At 41.4% G+C, this 15926-nt stretch overlaps 1 long non-coding RNA gene across 1 annotated transcript; it reads left to right on the top strand.

The window, feature by feature from the left end:
• Window positions 1–11035: 11035 nt before the first annotated feature.
• On the top strand, window positions 11036–12760 carry LOC130433193 (uncharacterized). The gene is made up of 2 exons (XR_008908551.1): window positions 11036–11304; window positions 12184–12760. It is a non-coding gene; the product is annotated as an uncharacterized LOC130433193 (long non-coding RNA).
• Window positions 12761–15926: the final 3166 nt, after the last annotated feature.

The raw sequence follows: 15926 nt of genomic DNA, 5'->3' as shown, positions 1-15926 counted from the left end.
AGATCTATTAAAAATGAAAAAAATATAGATATTGTCGCTGTAAATCAGATGTACAAATTTGCTGTTTTTAAGGAAAGTGAAAAATAACCCCTGTGGTTTTTAAATGATTAAATATTGTGTTGTCAAAGTAGACAGGCACTTTTTAAAACATTTTGTTGGTTAGATATTTACAAAACCCACTGACAAACACAAAGCGTGACTAATAATAATGATTTATGCCAAAAAAGGAAAATCATGAAATGTGGAGGTTTCAGAAGGACAGCAGCGATGTCTGAGTTTGCTCGAATCACACCTTTAACAGGTACAGTAATATGCTTTAAATTCAAGATTTCTGGTCCCCTTGCATATCAAAATAAAAACTGTATCACTACAGTAATGCATCTAAATATATACTGTAATATAAATCCAAACCACTGTGAGCCAAAACTGCCACTGGTTCCTCCTCACAAGCATGATGCCTCGGAGTTTGTCACGGAGTGTGATTAAAAAGGTTTTTTTTCCCTCTGAAATACATCACTTAGTTCAATAGCTTGGATATCCCGCATACAGTGATGGAGCAGTGAAGCTGAAATCTTTGGCACCCCCAGCGTTGTTAGTACCACACTGTAGCATTATGACATTATAAACCCCCTGCTTGAATTAAATAAAGCACTCTTTGCTTCTGACAATGAGTTCCCCTATTTATTTCTCTCTCGCTCTCTCTCTCTTTGCGTGTCTCTCTGCTAAGCAAAACAGCTGTGCTGGCCTTACAATGCATTAAGTCTCTAGTTCCTTTTAGATAGTTAAATTGTGCATGAAATGTAGCTGGCGCGGGGAGCTCAGAAGCTGGACTGATTAGGCAACATCTGTTACATTGGGGAGAAATCTATGTCTGTCCTAATTAGCTGTCAGACGGGGAAACGGTGTGCCGGATGGCACGGGGGGCTGCCACAGGTTTCTCTCCCCCATCCCATCACCTGCCCGGGTCTCCTTCCTCCCCCCGCAACCACCACTCATCAAATGTAATTATGGAGAACGCTGACACAAAAGAGCAAAATAGAGGGGAACAAGCTACGTCCATCTGTACACACCCAAACACACACTTTCATGTATGCACAGATAGTATGTACAGCAAAAAATTGGAAAAAAGGGACATGGGGGTACCATGTCGTCCATCTTACACCCTGCATCATTCCCCAGACATGGGGAACTCCATTGTTTACTTATTTTTACATTATTATATGGCTTACTTTCATCTGTAGAACAAAAAAGTAGAATTCCAAAATAATTGCTCAGAGTTCTCAATTGGTGCTCGACGTGACTGCATTGTATTCCAACTGTTCAGAAATCATATGATAACTTTGTATAAAGACAGACTTTTATCATACTTAATAGGCTTTTTCAAATTTATATTTGTGATCTGTCAACTGCTTATTAGCTAAATCATTAAGACACTGAATCATTTAGATTGGTTTTGTGAACAAGGGCACACTTATATAAATAAATATGAAGCATTTTCATTTTTTTGGTCAATATCATATGTGAATAATGACAACGTCAGGAACAGTTAAAGTATAAAGAATGACTTCAGAAGATGTTGAATATAGTAAACAAGCCATGCGAACCACTTTTATGATACTTTTATTGTTTCACCATATTTTATGCTCATGTGATCCGTCCCTTTAAGAGTTGAACTGTACAAGTTATCGAATCAACATCATATATAGAAAATGGCATTAGACACAAGCAGGCAGGTACTTTCTGCCATAATTCATTAACTAAAACACACAAACATACCACCTCTTATTGATGACTCTTGATTATTACTGTAAATCCATAGGTTTTAATCAAGGACCGTTGGCAGACAGATGTGTTTAGTGTGGGTCAAGCAGACCGCTAACCTCAGCAAACCAAACACACTCATAATCTTTGACTAGTGGTTATTATATCGAAAAAAAGAGTTGATGAGGAGAACTGTTGTTCTGTAATTGTAGCGCTGCCCACGCCTGCTTTTAAACTCGTCATGACACGAGTCAAGACCTCCTACTTGGCTCACGTAAAGCTTGGATCTCTAAATGCTGAAACATAATTACACCAAAGCTATTAGGGCCATCTTAGGCATTTATGTTTCTCGCAGCTATACTGTGTAGAATGTCAACAGCAACGCATTTGAAGCTTTAAGGTCGATGACACACACAGACGTGAGGACATGCACATGAGTGTAAATACTTTGCCACAGGATTGTTTTGTTGCACACCTTAATAATGTTGAATAGATCTAAACTTGGTCACACTGTTGTGGTGATGCGGATGTGATGGATCAAAAACAGGATATGGAATTGAAAATGTTGCCTGAACACACACATTTAAGATGCTGCCATTTATGTACATATGTTAAAAATAATTTACTAATTTAAAATATTAAATAAATAAACGTTTTAGTCATTAGGTCTTTTAATTGTTTCCTTGACTTAGTAACTTGCACTTTAGAAAAAATGCATCACATTAACAAATATCACAAAAACAATCTTCGGATTAACAAAACATCATGTAAACACTCGAACGCATGAACAAACCATATTAAAACCGTCATCACATAAACACTGATCACTACAACAATACATTTAACCGACTTAATTTGCTCAATTCGGACATGATCACTTTTGTACAATGGGCAAACAATAAAGCCGGTAGGTTTCGGTGCTTCTGATGGTTACCCCGCATCTATTCGTCAGCGTTATTCTCGGCTGCAAATTGCTTCTCATGTTGCATGCGGCCTTCCTTCACCGCTCAACTCGTGTGAAATCTGTCACCAGCATCGCAACTTTAGCTCATTATTATTAGATATTTACTAATTAGGAGGCTTTTATCTATCTCAGCACGCAGACATACAGACAAACAAGGAAAGAGAAACCGTTTCAGAGAGTAATAAAATAAACAGGAATTATTTCAATGTGAAACTGAAAGAACCGCAATTCACATTTACGTGTACTGAACAGTGTAGGTTGTCCAGAACCGTTCAATATTATATTGAGAATTGTTGCATTCCTACTGATCACATGAACAAACATCACTTAAACACTCATCGCATCAATAAAATACCACGTAAACAGTTATCACATGAATACTCACCATATAAACACTAGATAGTTTGCTACTGCAGCTTCATTTTTATTTATTCTATTTAGGAAAAAAATCAAAACTCTTCTACTTGATGAATGTATATTTTCTCCCCATATTTCCATTTAAAAATACTTTGGTGGGTCCAGGGGTGCCGCCAGAAATTCTGGGCCCTATGGAAACCAAAATTTCTGGGCCCCCTACAAATAGGAAAATATAAAGGGGGTCTGCTCTTCTGGGCCCTAAATCAGCCTGGGCCCTTAGAATCGTCCTAACCTTCCACCCCTTTACGGCGCCCATGGGTGGGTCTCAAGATAGATTATACCTGTCTAGGTGGGTCCTGGAATAAAATATAATAATCGCTTACATAAACCAACATTACACAAACAAACATCCCATGAATAAACATCACATTTACACCCATCACATGAACAAACATCATACAGAAACTCATTACATGAACATGGTCACAATAATCACATGAACAAACACCACATAAACACTCCTTACATGAACAAACACCACGTGAACACTCATCATATAAACCAAGACCACATAAACATGCATCACATAAACACGCATCATATAAACCAGCATCACATAAATGTGCATCACATAAACACTCATCATATTAACAAACATCACATAAACACTCATAACATGAACAAACACTGCATAAACAAAAACGCATGACATCACATAAACACTAATTACATGAACATTCATCACATGAACAAACATCAAATAAACCAACATCACAAAAACAAACATCACATGAACCAACATCACACAAACACTCATTACATAAACAAACATCACTTGAACAAACATCACATAGTCACTCATCACATGAACATTCATCACATGAACAAACATCACATAATCACTCATCACATGAACAAACCTCACATAAACCAATATCACACAAACAAACTTCACATGACCCAACATCACACAAACAATCCTCTCATAAAACCAATCAACACATACATCACATGAGCAAACACTGCATAAACAAACACATGACATGACATAATAAACACTCATCACATGAACAAACATTTCACATGATTAGCAGTTTAAGAATTAGTTATGCTTGAGAACTCACGCGTTTATTGTAAGAGATACCTCTTGAGAAGTTTTAAAATATCGAACAAAGACATTTCCAAAGTTTTTGACAGAAAGCCAAGTCAATGCAAAAGTGTGTCACGCATTTGTCTCGGATGTTTGGGAGATAATTTACAGCCGCAAATGTGGGAAAATGCATGGCAACAATTATGTGGGGTAATTCTGCAGTGAAAGAAAACAGAAAAGCGCCAGTTAGGAAACAGAATTAAAGACACAGGAAGAAAAAATGTGAGTGGCAGAGAATGACAGCCAGCGACAAGTAGAATGTCACGGCAATTGCGGGCCCATCAACGCTCGCCACATGATGGGTGATTGCCTCATGCGTTTCCCGCGAGCGAGTCCGTCGCAGAGGACACGGCACTCTCTCGAATGTCCCTGGCCAAAACCTCCAGCGAACGCTTCAGTCGCTGACATTTAAAATGTTGCTTCCTAACCACTTATGCTAATTGTTGTAATTTTCCTGATGAAGCCCCGTTCTGATACCTTGATGCAGCCAATATAGTTTTACATTTTCTCTGTGCGTTCCGCTCGGCCATTTGGTCCATGTAGTGTCAGCTTGGAGTGCCACTGAAAGCGGACAAAATTGCAAGCAAATTGCATCAGATTGCCAACATTGTGAAAAGGTAAATTGCTTGCAAATCTATTTAAACCACTGGCCTATTTTCATCAGCCACAGTACTTGGTATTCATGATTGCTTAATTGGTGACCTTTTCTATTGTGTAGTGCTTTATGGTGTAATGGAAAGCGATCTTTACCAAACCAATTATGGCTTTTTTTCTCGCCCCACACCCATACATTATAGCCTGTGATTGCGATGGCTAGTCCTTTGTAAATGAACTTTCAGATTCCAATTATTTCTTTATATAACTGATGGAGGATAAAGAGTCATTTGTTTGCTATGATGTTGCATTTGAAAGCTCTTTGAGGCTGAGACTGTCAAAGCAAATGGAGGCGCAGAAGCCACAAAGTCATGCCCCGCTTTTGACTGACCCCTCATTTAGTGCTGCTTTTCTGTGCCGGGGACCAATTAGGGACTCAGCTGGTGAAATATTTTGTCAGATTCTTGAAAACAAGTATATTAAGTCTGGATTCAAATGAATGTTTTATCTATAGCGAAGTGTGCTCTTCGGTCGACTCTCAGGATAATAGCGGCGTGTATCATATTTATGTATGCATTAAAATGCCATTACTGTAAATACACCAAACTATTCACATTTTTACAACGTCAAACATTATAAAAGTACCAAATATGTGAAGTTTTTTTTTCTGGCATACATAAAAATTGAAATGAATGATAAATTAATCTTAACACGGTTTGTACATGTCTTGTTTGAAGCTAAGACAGCACCAGTCTCTCCAGTCAAACCCATGACTCAAATTGTTCTCAAACATTGTCATCCAAATGCAAGGATTTGTCACACAAATACTCCCCTGCAATGCAAAAATTACAGCAATGATGTCAAATCAGTTATGGATTTGTCCGAGACATATGGCAGTGCTGGCTTGCTCACCAGGACACTGCACTTATTTAATTATTAGAATGATCTTGCTTGTTCTATAAACATCATGCACTGTGCTGTGTGTTACCATTCTGTGATTTTCTTATTTGCTCCTGTAAAGCTGCTTTGGAACAATGCACATTGTGAAAAGCTATACATAAATAAACTTGAATTGAATGTACAAATACAGCTAATTGACATGAGAGACCACTCAAAATTATTTTCAGTTCGTCTGAATTTACCATTTATAGGTATGCGTTTAATTAAAAAGTTCATTTTTGTTTCACTTTGTGAACTAGTGACAACATTTATTTTGAATCCCAAATGAATGAATTTTTTATTCGCATTCTCCAAAATTGAAATCAAGCATAGCATTAGTTCCGGAAGGTCACGTGAGTATCTTGTATCAATCGATCACATCAGGTGCAGCTAATCAACTTAAACCAATAGTCATACAACACACACTACACTGCGTCCTATACAAGTTGCATTTCTTTACTCCTTATCAGCTGCTTAATCGTGCTGCACTCAAAATCCACCTCCATCCCCATCTCCAAAATTTCTGCCTGCATCTGTCGGATCCATCCATCCATCTTCTTCTGCTTCATCCTGGGCCGGGTCGCGGGGGCAGCAGTCTAAGCAGGGATGCCCAGACTTCCCTCTCCCTAGACACTTCCTCCAGCTCTTCCGGGGGGACACCGAGGCGTTCCCAGGCCATCCGGGAGCCATAGTCCCTCCAGCGTGTCCTAGGTCTTCCCCGGGGTCTCCTCCCGGTGGGACATGCCCGGAACACCTTCCCGGGAAGGCGTCTAGGGGGCATCCGGAAAAGATGCCCGAGCCACCTCAGCTGGCCCCTCTCGATGTGGAGGAGCAGCGGCTCTACTCTGAGCTCCTCCCGAGTGACCAAGCTTCTCACCCCTTCTCTAAGGGATCGCCCAGCCACCCTGCGGGGAAAGCTCAATTCGTCCGCCTGTATCCGGGATCTTGTCCTTTCGGTCATGACCCACAGCACATGACCATAGGTGAGAGTAGAAACATAGATTGACCAGTAAATCGAGAGCTTCGCCTTGCGGCTCAGCTTCTTCACCACGACAGACCGGTACAGCGACCGTATTACTGAAAAAGCTGCACCGATCCATCTGTCAATCTCCAGTTCCATCCTTCCCTCACTCGTGAACAAGACCCCCAGATACTTCAACTCCTCCACTTGAGGCAGGAACTCTCCACCAACCTGAAGTGGGCAAGCCACCCTTTTACCCTCAGATTTGGAGGTGCTGATTCTCATCCCAGCCGCTTCACACTCGGCTGCAAACCGTTCAGTGGATGCTGAAGGTCCTGGTCTGATGGGGCCAGCACGACAACATCATCCGCAAAGAGCAGAGATGAAATCGTGTGGTCCCCAAACCAGACACCCTCCGGCCCCTGGCTGCGCCTAGAAATTCTGTCCATAAAAATTATGAACAGAACCGGCGACAAAGAGCAGCCCTGCCGGAGTCCAACATGCACCAGGAACAAGTCTGACTTACTGCCGGCAATGCGAACCAAGCTCCTGCTCCGGTCGTACAGGGACCGGATAGCCCTTAGCAAAGGGTCCCGAAGTGCATACTCCCAGAGCACCCTCCACAAGATGCCGCGAGGGACACAGTCGAATGCCTTCTCCAAATCCACAAAACACATGTGGATTGGTTGGGCAAACTCCCATGAACCCTCCAGCACCCTGCAGAGGGTATAGAGCTGGTCCAGTGTTCCACGACCAGGACGAAAACCACACTGTTCCTCCTGAATCTGAGGTTCTACAATCGGCCAGATTCTCCGCTCCAGTACCCTGTCATAGACTTTCCCGGGGAGGCTGAGAAGTGTGATCCCCGATAGTTGGAGCACACCCTCCGGTCCCCCTTCTTAAAAAGAGGGACCACCACCCCGGTCTGCCAGTCAAAAAAGGCACTGTCCCCGACCGCCACGCGGTGCTGCAGAGGCGTGTCAGCCAAGACAGCCCCACAACATCCAGAGACTTGAGGTACTCAGGGCGGATCTCATCCACCCCCGGTGCCCTGCCACCGAGGAGTTTCTTGACTACCTCGGTGACTTCAGCCCGGGTGATGGACGAGTCCACCTCCAAGCCCTCAGCCCCTGCTTCCTCGACGGAAGACGTGACGGCGGGATTGAGGAGATTCTCGAAGTATTCATTCCACTGCCCGATGATATCCATGGCCATGGCCTCACCGAACTCCTCCCAGGCACGAGTTTTTGCGACCTCAACCACCCTGGGCTGCAGTCCACTTGGCCTGTCGGTACCCGTCAATTGCCTCTGGAGTCCCACAAGCCAGACGGACCCGTTAGGACTCCTTCTTCAGCTTGACGGCATCCCTTGCTTCCGGTGTCCACCACCGGGTTCGGGGATTGCCGCCTCGATAAGCACCGGCGACCTTACGGCCACAGCTCCGTGTTGACAATGGAGGTGGAGAACATGGTCCACTCGAACTCAATATCTCCAGACTCCCTCGGGATCTGGTCGAAGCTCTGCCGGAGGTGGAAGTTGAAGATCTCTCTGACAGGGGATTCGGCCAAACATTCCCAACAGATCCTCACAGTATGTTTGGGTCTGCTGAGTCTGTCCAGCTTCCTCCCCCGCCATCGGATCCAACTCACCACCAGGTGGTGATCAGTTGACAGCTCCGCCCCTCTCTTCACCCGAGTGTCACAGACAAACAGCCGGTGGTCAGATGAAACAACCAAAGTCGATCATCGACCTCCGGTCTAGGGTGTCCTGGTGCCATGTGCACTGATGGACACCCTTATGCTTAAACATGGTGTTCGTTATTGACAAGCTGTAACTAGCACAGAAGTCCAATAACAGAACACCACTCGGGTTCAGATCAGGGGGGGCGTTCCTCCCAATCACGCCCCTCCAGGTGTCACTGTCGCTGCCCACGTGGGCGTTGAAGTCCCCCAGCAGAACGACGGAGTCCCCAGTCGGAGCACTTTCCAGCACCCCTCCCAGAGTCTCCAAGAAGACCGGGTACTCTACACTGCCGTTTGGGCCATAGCCGCACACCACAATGAGAGACCTATCCCCGACCCGAAGGCGCAGGGAAGCGACCCTCTCGTTCACCGGGGTGAACTCCAACACATGGCGGCTGAGCTGGGGCGCTATAAGCAAAACAGCTCCAGCCCGCCGCCTCTCACCACGGGCAACTCTAGAGTGGTGAAGAGTCCATCCTCTCTCGAGGAGTGTGGTTCCAGAGCCCAATCTGTGCGTAGAGGTGATCCCAATGACCTCTGTTCGGAATCTCTGAAACTCATGTACAATCTCAGGCTCTTTCCCCGCCAGAGAGGTGACGTTCCATGTCCCTAGAGCTAGATTCCGCGTCCAGGGATCGGGTTGTCAAGGACCCCGCCTTCGACTGCCGCCCAATCCACTAAGCACCGGCCCCTTACAGTCCCTCCTGCAGGTGGTGGGTCCACGGGAGGGTGGCCCCATGTCGCTCCTTCGGGCTGAGCCCGGCCGGACCCCATGGGGGGAGGCCCGACCACCAGGCGCTTGCATACAAGCGCCAACCCCGGTCTGTCGGATTATTCCATTTAATCCTGTTGCACATCATGAACTGTTGTGGTTCCCCCCGTGGGGGGGACATGTATCGCTGCACTCCTGCTATGTGCATGCAAGGCTGCATGGACGGGCTGATAGTTTGTCCAGAACAGTTTCATTCCCCAACCTTAAATATACTTAAATAAATATATATTGTTAAATATTTGACGACAGTGGTCCTAACAGAAATGGTCAAACGGATCAAAATAACAAAAAAGTTAAAACTTTCTATCTAGAATACTGCAAAGAAAGCAAATTGATATTTTATTATACGTTTAAACAACCCAATATAACTGTTTTACATGTACTTTAGGATCAGTGATGAATGTATGATGGAAGAAGCCTGATTTTATTTCACATCTTTTATGCATCTTTGCATCCTCTCAGTCTTTCACATCGCTGTTGAGTGACTGTATATCATTTCTGGGTTGTTTCTGTTGAAATGCAACAGCCACTATACATGTAGAAATGCTGAATAAAGGCAAAACTGGAGTGGTCTCTTTATTTTCCACAGATATACGTTTCTATTATTAAAATAGCATTGCACTTGTACAGTCAATTGTATAGGCTTAATACGACAATGTAAAATATAGAATGTCTGTTCATGAAGTGATTTTTGTTTATGTTGCACAAGTATATAGCTTACCTGCCTTGAAGACATAATAAATGGAAAGAGATGAGCACTTCAATAACTATGCTGCCGTGGCATGAACAATATGAGCGTGTTTTTGCGTGTGATTGATTAAAGGGCTGTGCATGTGTGTTTTTCTGTGAGCTGAACTCCAGAGCAACAAATTCCTTCGCTCAGATTAGCTAATTTTGATTTGTTTTCAGACAGGGTGTGTGCCTGTGTGTGTGTCTGGGCCTTGACTGTAAATTTTGCCTGCTGCGGGGTAGAAGCTGATTGATCTCTCAGTGTAAAATCGATAAGAAGACACTGTCATTTTTGTAACAAATGAGCCGCTCTGAGGAGATAGATTAAGACTCCACAGATCACACTGTGCCTCTCTCTCATCAATCCAGCCCTGCCCGGGTCCGAATAACAGAACCTGCGACCGGCCTGCTTCAATCTCTCCTCCTCCACTGTATTAGCCTGGACCCGGGCGCCGTGTACTTAGGCCTCTTTATTACACCGTGTATATTTCATCCGTATCGGCCGACAAGGTAAAATCAAACATTTGCCTTGTTTCCCTCTCACGTCTGATCCCACTTGATTGATTTCTTTTATCATTTGCTCAAATACATCACACGAAGAGAGTTGATTAAATCAAAAATTGAGGGCCATTGTCTTTCCCACACGTCCTTTATCAGAACTTATGTAACCAGCGCTCTCATTCGTCACCAGTTGTTACAGTGAATAAAGTCAGCTGTGCTTTCAGCCCGTCGGCGACTTTGAGATTAGGAGAAGATTAATACAGTGCCTCTCGTGTCTCTTCTCTTCCGCTTTCTGTCGGCTCTCATAGCGCTGCATCAAAGATGCGCCGCACTCCTCTTTAACCTTCGCCTGCTCATCTATTATATTGCACCTCCACCCGGGACAGGTGTTAAACGCTGGATTGATGGCTAGAGGAAAGCGTTGCATAATCTCAATTTTTTCCAGACCATTTTTCACCCACTGCCTCGGCCAGTTCTTCAGATGTGGACTCATCATGCGAGTGTGTTTCTGTGTGTGACTGTGTGCAGCATTTATTTGTCAAATATTAAAACACGCTTACACTCTAAAAAATGCTGGGTTATTTCTGTAAACACATTTTTGGGTTAATTGTGCTGGGTCATAATTTTGGGTTGTTTGAGGTACTGTAAACACACAGTTGGGTTGCTCATTCTGGGTCAAATGGACTGTAGGGGTTATTTCACCACTGAACAGCTGGGTTGGGTTATTTTGACCCAACCGGTTTGTTCATTTTTCCACTTCATCGAACCTTCTGGATCCTTCACGCGTCTCCTTGTCAAACGGCAACGCACATCACAGCAAGCTGATTTTATAAGGTAAATTAATATGATAATATGATTATTTTTAATAACTTGTGGTAAGAGAACACTGATTTTACTGTTTAATGCAGTATTTGATCTGTCTCTGTGCGGAGGAAGTGTTTTATTCTGTGATTGATTAACGTTAAGTAATTTAGCAGTTTAGCATGCAATTTTTTTTACAAAAAAAGTCCTTAACAATCGCTTTATCGTTATGTTATAAATATATGTGTGTACGTGTGCATATTTTTACTTTAAAAGGTTTTTATCCTTCACGTTAAATCCTCATGGAAATGTATGAACTAGCCTTAGGTCAGAAATACATGGTATAGTTCGGTTACTGTTTGCCTACTGTATGGCTTTGTAATGTTTAGTCAGAATTAGATAATTTCATGCAAAACTTAATCTAAGGGGATATTTTTTTCAAGTGTCTGTGACGTGCCGGATCCAACCAACTAGCAATAATTTAAAATTTAGCATTTTCGCGCTTTTTTCCCACAGGTAACGTTACCGTTAGCTGCATTAGCTAAAAGCTATGCCTCTTAAACTCACTGATTATTACAATTAATGACAAAAATAATGATTGGAAAATTAAACAGAAATTTCCTTCTGACCTACGACAGCAAACGATAGAAATAACTGACTTTTATTCCATTTTCCAGCTGGTAAAAATACTAGTGTTCTAATAGTTTTGGCCATCACTGTGTGATATATGTATATCCTCAGAAGTAAATGATATACAATATGAATGTAGTGAATGATGTAAAATACTAAAAGTGAAGTTTGAAGTTTTCTTCTAAAATTAGCATTTTTATAAGGCCTCTGTGTTTGTTCATTAAATGCATTTTAACTTAAATTTTAGTTATGTTTTAAGACTAACTGTCATATATTTAACAGGTGGGGACTTTCATGGTGGAATACTTGCAAAATGCAGAGAACAGTGATGTATTCTGCACATTTTGTGCCTTTGGGACGAGGCAGCAACGACATCCCAGACCTTCACCATTGTTTCAGGACATGCCATTGAAACTGACTTGTTGCTTAGTTGATCTGTTTCAAGTCCTTTTCTGTGCTTGATGTTAACTAAGCAGTCTCTTCCTACTTAGAAATTTCTCCGGCATGCAGTTTATCGTATTGATGGACATGAGTGAAGAGGGAAGTTTTTGAGGACACTTGTAACATGCTTTAAGTTGTCACATGTATTGTCTGTTGTTTTGAGTCTTTGTTTGGCTTAGTTTTAATGGCACACTGTTTGGACTGATTCTCATGTGCCAATAATATATTTTTGAGTGTTCTAATGCTGCAATGTTGACATATAGAATAGGAATCTACAGTGCTTAATTCACCCAGTTTTGTGTTTTTAAAGAAACTGATCTACAAAAACTTGTTTTTATGTGTCTGTAGGTGTTGGATGAAATGTATGACAATTGCACCCATTCAATAAATGTAAAGAAATTAATTGAATAAAAATGCATATTTACAATTGCATTTGTTTTGTGTAATTGTATTACAGAAAAAATATAATAATTTTACATTCCCTTGAGATTATTTATTTTTATTGGTAAATATAAAAGTAGCAAGGCATTGGGAAAACATATAACCCAATGTTTAGGTTATGTTAACCCAGAAACACAGTTAACCCGACCCACTAGTTGGGTCAAACAAACAACCCATCATTTTGGGTCAAATGGTTCAACCCAGCACTTGGGTCAAAATAACCCAGCGCGTGTTCTGTCCCATAGTTACCCAGCAGCTGGGTTAAGGTGGGGTTATTTTCTAACCCAGCAATTCTTAGTGTGTAGGCGATATATATGGACAAGAGTATGTGCAAATCTCTCAGCCCTTTTCAATGTACAACTGTTCTTTTTTTCAAATAAAGATTTTATAATGGAATTTATTGGAAAATATATTTGAACCAAATATCCAGAAATATGTGAATTACTTCATGGCTACCACCAATATTTAGATGTTTAATGCACTCTGTGTACAAGCGTAGTGACAAACTTCCAATGTTGTCAGAAGTCGGGATATCAGTTTCTGGCTTAATTTCTAAAACGACTTATCATACCTAAACAACTGTGGAAAAACACATTTCTATCAAAATGTACTTTTAATAAACACTAGCCACTGTAAAAAAAAAGAGCTCTATTCCAAGGATAAAGTGAATGATCTCACTTTTTCTTATGCATTCTGACTTCTTTACAATGTTAAACATGCTGTCATCTCATGTTTAACATGGTCAACTTGTCGAAAAACAAGTTAGGCGTATTACATAGTATTTCTGTGCTCGATTCACTTCCCCAGTTCCCCATGTTTTTCGAACACATAAAATCGTAACAATTTTCCATGAAAAGAAGGAAAGGAGAAGAAGCAGGAGAAGGAGCATGCGCCGAAGTCACTTTCACTTGTGTGCAGGGAGAGAGAGAGCATACGTTCGCCAAGTTCAGGTGTTTGTTTGTTCACTGCATTTGGGTGATGAATGTTATATGAACAGTGGATATAACGCTGGATTTGGAGATTGTTTGAAATGGATATATGGAGCCGTCCCAGCGCTTAAAGATGTTGGACCGCATGCGGTGAGTGAAACTGTTGTCTGTGTTTTGTTGGCGATGGGTACGCACATGCTTTTTGTTTCGGACCTCCCAAAAAAACAGTAAAACTGCACATTTTAGAGTAGCCTTTTATTGTGGCCAGCCTAAGGCACACCTGTGCAATAATCATTCTGTCTATTCAGCTAATAAAACTATTCAGTTCATGAAACAGATTTTTAGTCATTCCGCCCACCCCTAATGCGTTACTGAGAAAATGTTTCAAATTGAGCTGTGTGGCGCTAATGTACAACATCTGCTAAATTTAACTATTTTCTCAGTTTCCCAATTCTCTCGGCTTTAAAGGTGTGATGAACTGGTCTTGTTTATTGTTTTATACTGTTGTATGATGTCCACTTATGACGTTTGCGTGATTTTTACATTCAAAAACATCAAAATCAATAAGTAATAGGCTATTTTCTACCCGGGGTTTGAGGCCAGCTCTACAAACGCAACGTTTTAATGGCGTGCCCATTGAAGACTTTATAAGTAAACACCCACTGCTTTGGTTGGATGGCAGTTTGCATAGTTGAATATTTTTTTCTGAGAGCTGTTTGTTTTGAATCTTGAAGAGCTGATCCCTCTAGGTGGAACCAACATAGACAGTGTAAACATACACATAACAAGTGTTTGTTATACAGCTGAATCTTTAAAAGCTTTAAAAAAATAAGTACATAGGCATTCTTTAGGGTAGCTCTAAAAGATGAACTGTTACTGATCTATAGTAGTGACCAAGAGTGATGTCTGATAGGATTTTTTGTACAATTTTTGCTTTAAATGCCCCCTCTGGGTTGAATAAACCATCAAAATATGAGATTTATTTTACAAAATGGACAACACACTAAACTTATTTATTTATATTCTTTGTTCGAAATTGTTATTTTTATGGTAAATGGCATACTACAGCATGTTAGGGTATATAAAAAGAAGCAAAGACAAGCATACACCAACTACAATTGAATCAGTTATTTAAATGTATTCATCAACTTTTGTGGTAATATTTTGTAGACAAAATTTGCATTTTCCTACACTTTAAGTCAATAAGCCTTGTACACATTGTGAAAATTCTCAAAGACAAGCTTTACACCAAGAAAAACATATAGTTTGTTTATAAATATAAAATATATATATATTTATGCTATTCAAAAAAATATAAATCATTCATTCAGACCAACTCATTCAACTGTAATTTCCAAATATGAATACATTCTACATACTTCCAGACTAATTTTGTATATTTAATATCTGGTATATAGAACAAAACACACATACAAGGCTTAGCTACCAGGACTATGCATGAGGTAAATTACGATATTTAATTCGCTTTTATTAAAATGCCTTTGAAAAAAACATTACTGATGTGCATCTTGAGACGAAACAACAAAGATTACACATTTTAAGATATGTCAGGGCAGTTTTTTTTCAGTTAAAACAGCTCAAACTTTCATTTTAGTCTGGGACTAGTCCTAAAACTTGTCTGTGGAACCGGGGCAATAGTCTTTTAAAGTATTTGTATTTAAGCTTTTATGCTTGTGTACTTTCGAGATTGAGTCTTCATAGAGTGCAGATCAAATACCAATGTAATTCCCTATTGCACACTTTCATAATCTCTTAACAATATGCACTTGTGTTCTGTAGATTATTTATGACCATCACCAGCATGTGTTCAATTAATCACAAGGACAAGCCCACTATGAGTTTACAGAGAAAGAGAGATCTGGGGATAAATGCTGCGTGTAATACTTGTTTAATACCCATTGGGTGTGCTTCTTATCAAATTATAAATAGTGTGGGTCTGTCAGGACTGACGTTTGTCCCTTTGGACAGGGCAGGATGTGTAAAATCGGCCAACAAGAGATTTGGGGTGGTGGTAGTTGGGGATAGGGAGCGCCACACAGCGTTGCACGCCCCTGTCACTTTCTCTCCCCCGGGGTCAGCTGTCCCGGAGCGGCGGGTATAAGGACTGGCGCAGTGAGACGGGGGCCCACTACATCATCTCCAGCTGGGAAACTTATTACTCCCACCCCTCCTCACCTGGCCCGGCCATTCATA

Source organism: Triplophysa dalaica, chromosome 12 (genome assembly GCF_015846415.1).
Source record: "Triplophysa dalaica isolate WHDGS20190420 chromosome 12, ASM1584641v1, whole genome shotgun sequence".
NCBI classification, from domain to species: domain Eukaryota; kingdom Metazoa; phylum Chordata; class Actinopteri; order Cypriniformes; family Nemacheilidae; genus Triplophysa; species Triplophysa dalaica.
This window is presented reverse-complemented; position numbering and strand designations above follow the sequence as displayed.